Source organism: Lepidochelys kempii, chromosome 2 (genome assembly GCF_965140265.1).
Source record: "Lepidochelys kempii isolate rLepKem1 chromosome 2, rLepKem1.hap2, whole genome shotgun sequence".
Classification (NCBI taxonomy): Eukaryota; Metazoa; Chordata; order Testudines; family Cheloniidae; genus Lepidochelys; species Lepidochelys kempii.
Genome location: NC_133257.1, coordinates 75352072 through 75358194, shown reverse-complemented (window position 1 = coordinate 75358194; position 6123 = coordinate 75352072).

Genomic DNA, 6123 nt, shown 5'->3' with positions numbered 1-6123 from the left:
TCTTCTCCATATTCACATATTGAGCTGTCCATGTGTGTGGTAGATAATTGTAATGCCTGTCCGAGGTTCTGATGTAGTTCTCTGTGATCCATATCTTACATGGTATGGTGAACCCAGGTGGTTGGTCTACAGGATCTGTGATCAGGTCTTGATTCTTGACCCCATTGTTTTCCCACAGCCTCTGCCATTTGTCTTTTGGCGACAATCTTTGACTGCTAATTGGAAGGGGTTCCTAGATTTAAGGTGGCATCTCAGGAGCAGAAGAGAAGTTGGAGATCTTCATAGATGGGCAAGTCTGCGTTTGTTCTCTCACAGTCATATTCTTGTAGTATTACTGTTTCTCTTTTGAAAGATGGTGGTAAGATATGCACAAGGATGGCAAGCCAGACTGTCAGTGTTGACTTCAGCACACCTGTGACAATTTTCATAGAAGTATTCAGTTGCAAATCAACAAGTTTCACGGGTACACTATTTGCCATACTGGCATGCAATATTCAGCTGCGGAGAAGATGAGGGCCAAGTAGGCTGTCTACAAGGTGTGAGCACCTGCTCTCCAACTGATCCTGACTAGTTTGTGGATTATATTGTTCCTAGCTTTTATCCTGGCAGCGGTGTCATCAGATGTTGGTGACATGTGAGACTATGATCCAGAACCACTCTAATATATTTCAGGAAATTCTTGTGCCTGAGTTTGATGTTGCAGAAGGTGACATTCAGGCACTTTGTATGTTGGTTGTTCAGGTGAAACATGGAGACAACTGTTTGAGTGTTTGGTTGGAGTCACCATAACCAGTAGTACTCCAGTTTTTTCAGATCATCTCTGAGGATGCATTCCACTTGGGTGAAAGTGCTCATTTGGATGGCTACCATGAGATCATCCACATATCCAGATTTCCATGACTGGATCAATGGCATGTTGTTGATATACATATTAAAAAGCTAGGAGGCCAAGATGGATCCCTGTGGGAGCCTGCTGTTCGATTAAAAAAGTCTGCTGGTCTGTCCCATTAGATGTACATGAAACTTGCGACTGGCAAGCATAACTGTCTGGAAGCATAGCGGTGTTCTTCAATCCACTATTTTTGACACTTTCAGAAGTAGGCCACCCTGCCAAACTATGTTGTATGCCAAAGGACACGTACACAAAGACAGCTGCTCTTTTGAGCCCATGGTGATGGCTAGCTTTGATGTAAGTCATCAGTACTATTACCTGACTGGGCATGCGCCATCCCAGTCTAAACCCAGATTGCTTTTAAGTGATGTAGTCCTCAAAGATGGGTGTACATCTTTGGAGTATTATAATTTCCAAGAGCTTGAAAATTACACATAGTAATGATGTCAGCTGGTTGTTTTTCAGATTGTCAACTGTCTTCCCTGGTTTCTGGAGGGTGGTCACCTTTGCTGATGCCATATCTTAGGTGTTTAGCGAAGGGCATGCATGTTGGCCAAAGAAGCACATCATACAATTGCAGCCATGCTGAGCTAGGTTTTTCAGAAATTCTGGGAAGTTGCCATCTGGGCCTGCACCTTGCCAAGTTTGTGAGTGTTATGGCCTTCTCCACTTCTTTTCTAGTGAATGGCTTTGATGGATTTGATGTTTTTGGGCAGTCAGATAGGGAGTGATAAAGCTCTTTCTTCATTTTCCTTTTAGGATGACAGTCTGTGTGAGCCTTGGAATTCAGGAGCGTTTGGGTGGGATGGCATCAGCTGTAACATGTGGCACATTCCTCTGCGGAGGGTTAGCATCACCAAGACTGTGGAGAAGTCTCCAGGCTTTTCTGCTTGACTGGGTGAAATCTATGCTCTGCATTGTTATTATACCTCACTCTTGTCTCATGAAGTTCAGTGATTCCAGGAATGTGATTGCAGCAGCCGGGTTACCTGTTGTCCTGTACTCTTTAGGAGTGCCTCACTCTCTGCCAAGGACCGAGTGTAGGCTTTCCTGTAGCCACAGTAGATGTCCCTTTTCACAGCCACTTTAAGGAGGTTGATAAAGTTGTCATAACTGGCTATGTTCGCAGGTATTCGCTAAATCACTTTTTCTGTGGTTTCCATGTGTCCATTCCAGTCAGCCTTCCTAATGTCCCAATGCAGGTTCAGTAGTGATGTGATGAGGAGGAACTTGGAGACCAGTGTGTATGACAACAGGGTGGTGGTAACTATGCAGAAAATCACCAAGGACAGTTTCTTCTGCCACTAGGGGCCGTGAGTTCTGGTCACAGGACATGCAGCACAAGTCCAGCAAATAGTCTTCTCCATCTTGTGGAATGGAAAGTTCCTGGCTGCTTAGAATCAAACAGGTTCTTGTCTGTTCAGAGTTTATAAATAAGGAAGGTAAGAAATCATCCTCCTTATTTCATTTAAGGCCAGATTGTGGGGCGGGGGGGTTTGTTTACTTGAATGATCTGACTGAAATCAGTGGGATTATTCATGGTGTAAGTGCTCACCAACAATATGACTATTTAAAAAAAAATCCAACTATTTTTCTTGACTAAAGTAGGTGGAAGAATACGAAGACCAAAAGGAGTGATCAGTATCACAGTAGATAAACAGATGTGGCTCGGATCATAATTCTCAATCAGTCATGCTCTAGAGTAGAGCCAATAAATCACTGTTGTAACCAACTGGATATCTACATTCAGGTAATAATAATACTAACCAGCATTTCCCTGCATGATTATTAGGGAGGCACAGCTGTGTCTTATCTTTGCCTTGCTATTTTTATCCATTGTTTCCATGTAATTGTGCACAAAACTTTAACCCATCTGCTTGTTCTTTCTGTTATCCCTAACCCTATGGGCCCTGTCTGTCTATTTCTGTCCCTTTCCTCACAAGATAAAGATAAATACATCATATAATACTGCACTGCAGCTGTCACTTGACTTTGTAGATTCCTGGACATTTCCTTATGCTATTCAGTCTGTTCTAGTAACATCTAAAAGCTATTCCATAGGGAAAATAACCTTTCCGTGTACGTGACTGTGTATGTCTTATATCACACACTTGGCATTAATGTCTAACAAGAAAAATTCTAATGATTGGTACATCAAACTTCACAATCCAATTTCTCCCCTCGTGTCCAGCTAACTGTTTCCATCAAGCGCAATCCTTTGGCAAAATTATATCCACTTTATTCAGTTCCTTAACTAGTTCTGCTTTAAGGTTGTATACCTTTGATACTCCACTCTCACGTCTCACTCTTCTTCACTTGCTTTTGCAGTTCCAATGTTTCAAGCTTCTACTGCAAGAATTATATTTCTATCAAATAATGTTTGACTAGCCAAGATCATTTAAACCTAAATGTTCAAGTGTTCAGCTGAGCATAGTCAGATTGTAAAGACTCTATTTTAAAGTTCCAAATTTACTCTGTATAATCTCTCTCAATCTGCATTTAAAGATACTGAACTGTATTGAGTAGAAAAACATGCCAATGTACTTACATGGATATTTCAAAACAACTCATGAGTCATGTCTTAGTACAGCGGCCAGTACGAAGGAACTGGAACACTGATCTGATCTTTCAGCTCTATGGCAATACAAATACGCTAATATTTATAAATATTTTTAAGCGTATACCCTGTCATCAAACTTTGCATTCTTTTTGCAGAGGAAGATGTAAAATCAAGGACAAATGAAGCGTGTTGGGAATAAGGCTTTAAATTTATTGATGTTTACGTGTAGACAGTTGCTTTAAAAGAATGCTCAAATGGTGCTTTGAAATAGATTACTTTCTTATATCCTGGTTTGTCTTTAAAGTATAGGCTTTAAAAAATTGACCTACCTTGAAAATTGTTCAGTTTTTTTTAGATTTCGATAAGTTCAAAATTAAAATAGATCAACCCCATAAACATTGGCAGAATATACAATTCCTCTTAAACAAAGGTTTTGTGAATTGCCAAACCACCTTTGTAGTGCCCCTATTTAACAAGGAATTTCAGAGTGGATAAAAATTTACTTTAAAACATCAGATTTTTAAAAATTTAAATATCCTTTTTCTTTTTAAAAATAAACCTATTTAAAATTTAATTTGAAATTATAACAATCTGTGTTATGGCCTAAACTTACTATAACCTATTGAAATCATTTAATTTAAATTTAAAAATTAATATTCAGCAGTACATGGTTGCTGCTGAACTTTAATTAAAAGTCAACGCACTGAACTGGTAGAAGTCATGGCTAAGCACCTGGAACCAGAGTTTGTTGAAGTGCATGTTAAATCAACTTTTGACAGCAGTAAACTCTTCTTCAGGTGCAGAGAGTATATTTTCTTCTTTTCACTTTATTCAGCTAGCTCCGTTCAATGCCTCGCTCATTCAGTTAAGAAACTGATTGGGAGCTGACACAGCAGAAAAACTTGTTTTCCTCTCACAGTCTGTGAATAAAAACTAGATGTGAGAGGATGGCATCTATTAGTTCTAAAATCTTGAAGGACATGGTGACCAGAAACACTCCATTCAATTAGTAATTAAAGATAATACTTCAATTGTTTAACAGATCAGTTAGTTTAAAATGCAAAACATGTTTTGAAAAACTTTTTCGTATGTATTCAGCATACTTAAGATAGTTTTTATTTAACTATTTTTTGCATGCTGTCTGCACATTTTTAATTGCATTCCAATTTTCATCCAAATAGATCTTTTACAAATCACAAACAAAAAAATTAATTCAGTAAATAAAGGCATCTGCCATTTTCTAACTTAACAGAGAAATGTAAAAATTATGAATCTGAATAAATTTACTTAAACAATTATATAGCATAACATACACATGGATAAATATAGGACTGGTTCACACATACAATTTAGGTCAACATAGTTGCAACACTCAGGAGTGTGAGAAGTCCACATCCCTGTGTGCCATAGCTATGCCAACCTAGCCCCCAGAGTACATGCAGCTAAGTTAACGGAAGAATGTTTCTGTCAACCCAGCTACCATCGCTTGGAGAGGTGGAGTTTCTACAGTGATGGGAAAAACCCTTTCTGTCGCCCTAGTCTGCATCTACACTACGGAGTTATGGTGGCTACGGTACATAGCTTTGCTGCTATAGAACCTGTAGTGTAGACATGGCCATGTCTACATCATCCTGGTTAGCAAAAAGAAGTACCAAATTTAGTGTAAAGGCTATGTTTAGTTGCAAATCAAGCTGAGGACTGACTGGCTAAGCAGCAGTTCTGCAGAAAAGGACCTGGGGATTACAGTGGACAAGAAGCTGGATGTGAGTCAGCAGTTGCCAAGAAGACCAACAGCATATTGGGCTGTATTAGTAGGAGCATTGCCAGCAGATCAAGGGAAGTGATTATTCCCCTCTATTCGGCACTGGTGAGGCTACACCTGGAGTATTGTGTCCAGTTTTGGTCCCCCCACTACAGAAGGGATGTGGACAAATTGGAGAGAGTCCAGCGGAGGGTAATGAAAATGATTATGGAGTTGGGACACATGACTTATGAGGAGAGGCTGAGGGAACTGGGCTTGTTTAGTCTGCAGAAGAGAAGAGTGTGGGGGGGTGCGGATTTGATAGCAGCCTTCAACTACCTAAAGGAGGATTCCAAAGAGGATGGAGCTCGGCATTCTCAGTGGTGGCAGATGACCAAACAAGGAGCAATGGTCTCAAGTTGCAGTGGGGGAGGTCTAGGTTGGATATTAGGAAACATTGTTTCATTAGGAAGGTGGTAAAGCACTAGAATGGGTTACCTAGGGAGGTGGTGGAATCTCCGCTCTCAGAGGTTTTTAAGGCCTGGCTTGACAAAACCTTGGCTGGAATGATTTAGTTGGTGTTAGTCCTGCTGTGAGTAGGGGATTGGACTAGATGACCTCCTGAGGTCTCTTCCAGCCCTAATATTCTATTATTCTATTCTATGATTCTGTGTTTTAATGGTTACCAACCAATGAGAATCAACTCTTCCTTAAGAAAATAATGAAAAAGTACAAATGCCAAATGAGATTAAAATCAGTTATTTAAATCAAGGTTTCCTGCTTGCTGATTTAAATCCTGATTAAAATCTGATTAAAATTGCTTTGATTTAAATCAGTCCACCTTGAGGAATTTTAAGGCAAAAATCACAATAAACCTAAAATGAAAGTACTCTTTTTAGTATAGACAGAGCAAAATATAGAAAAGTGATC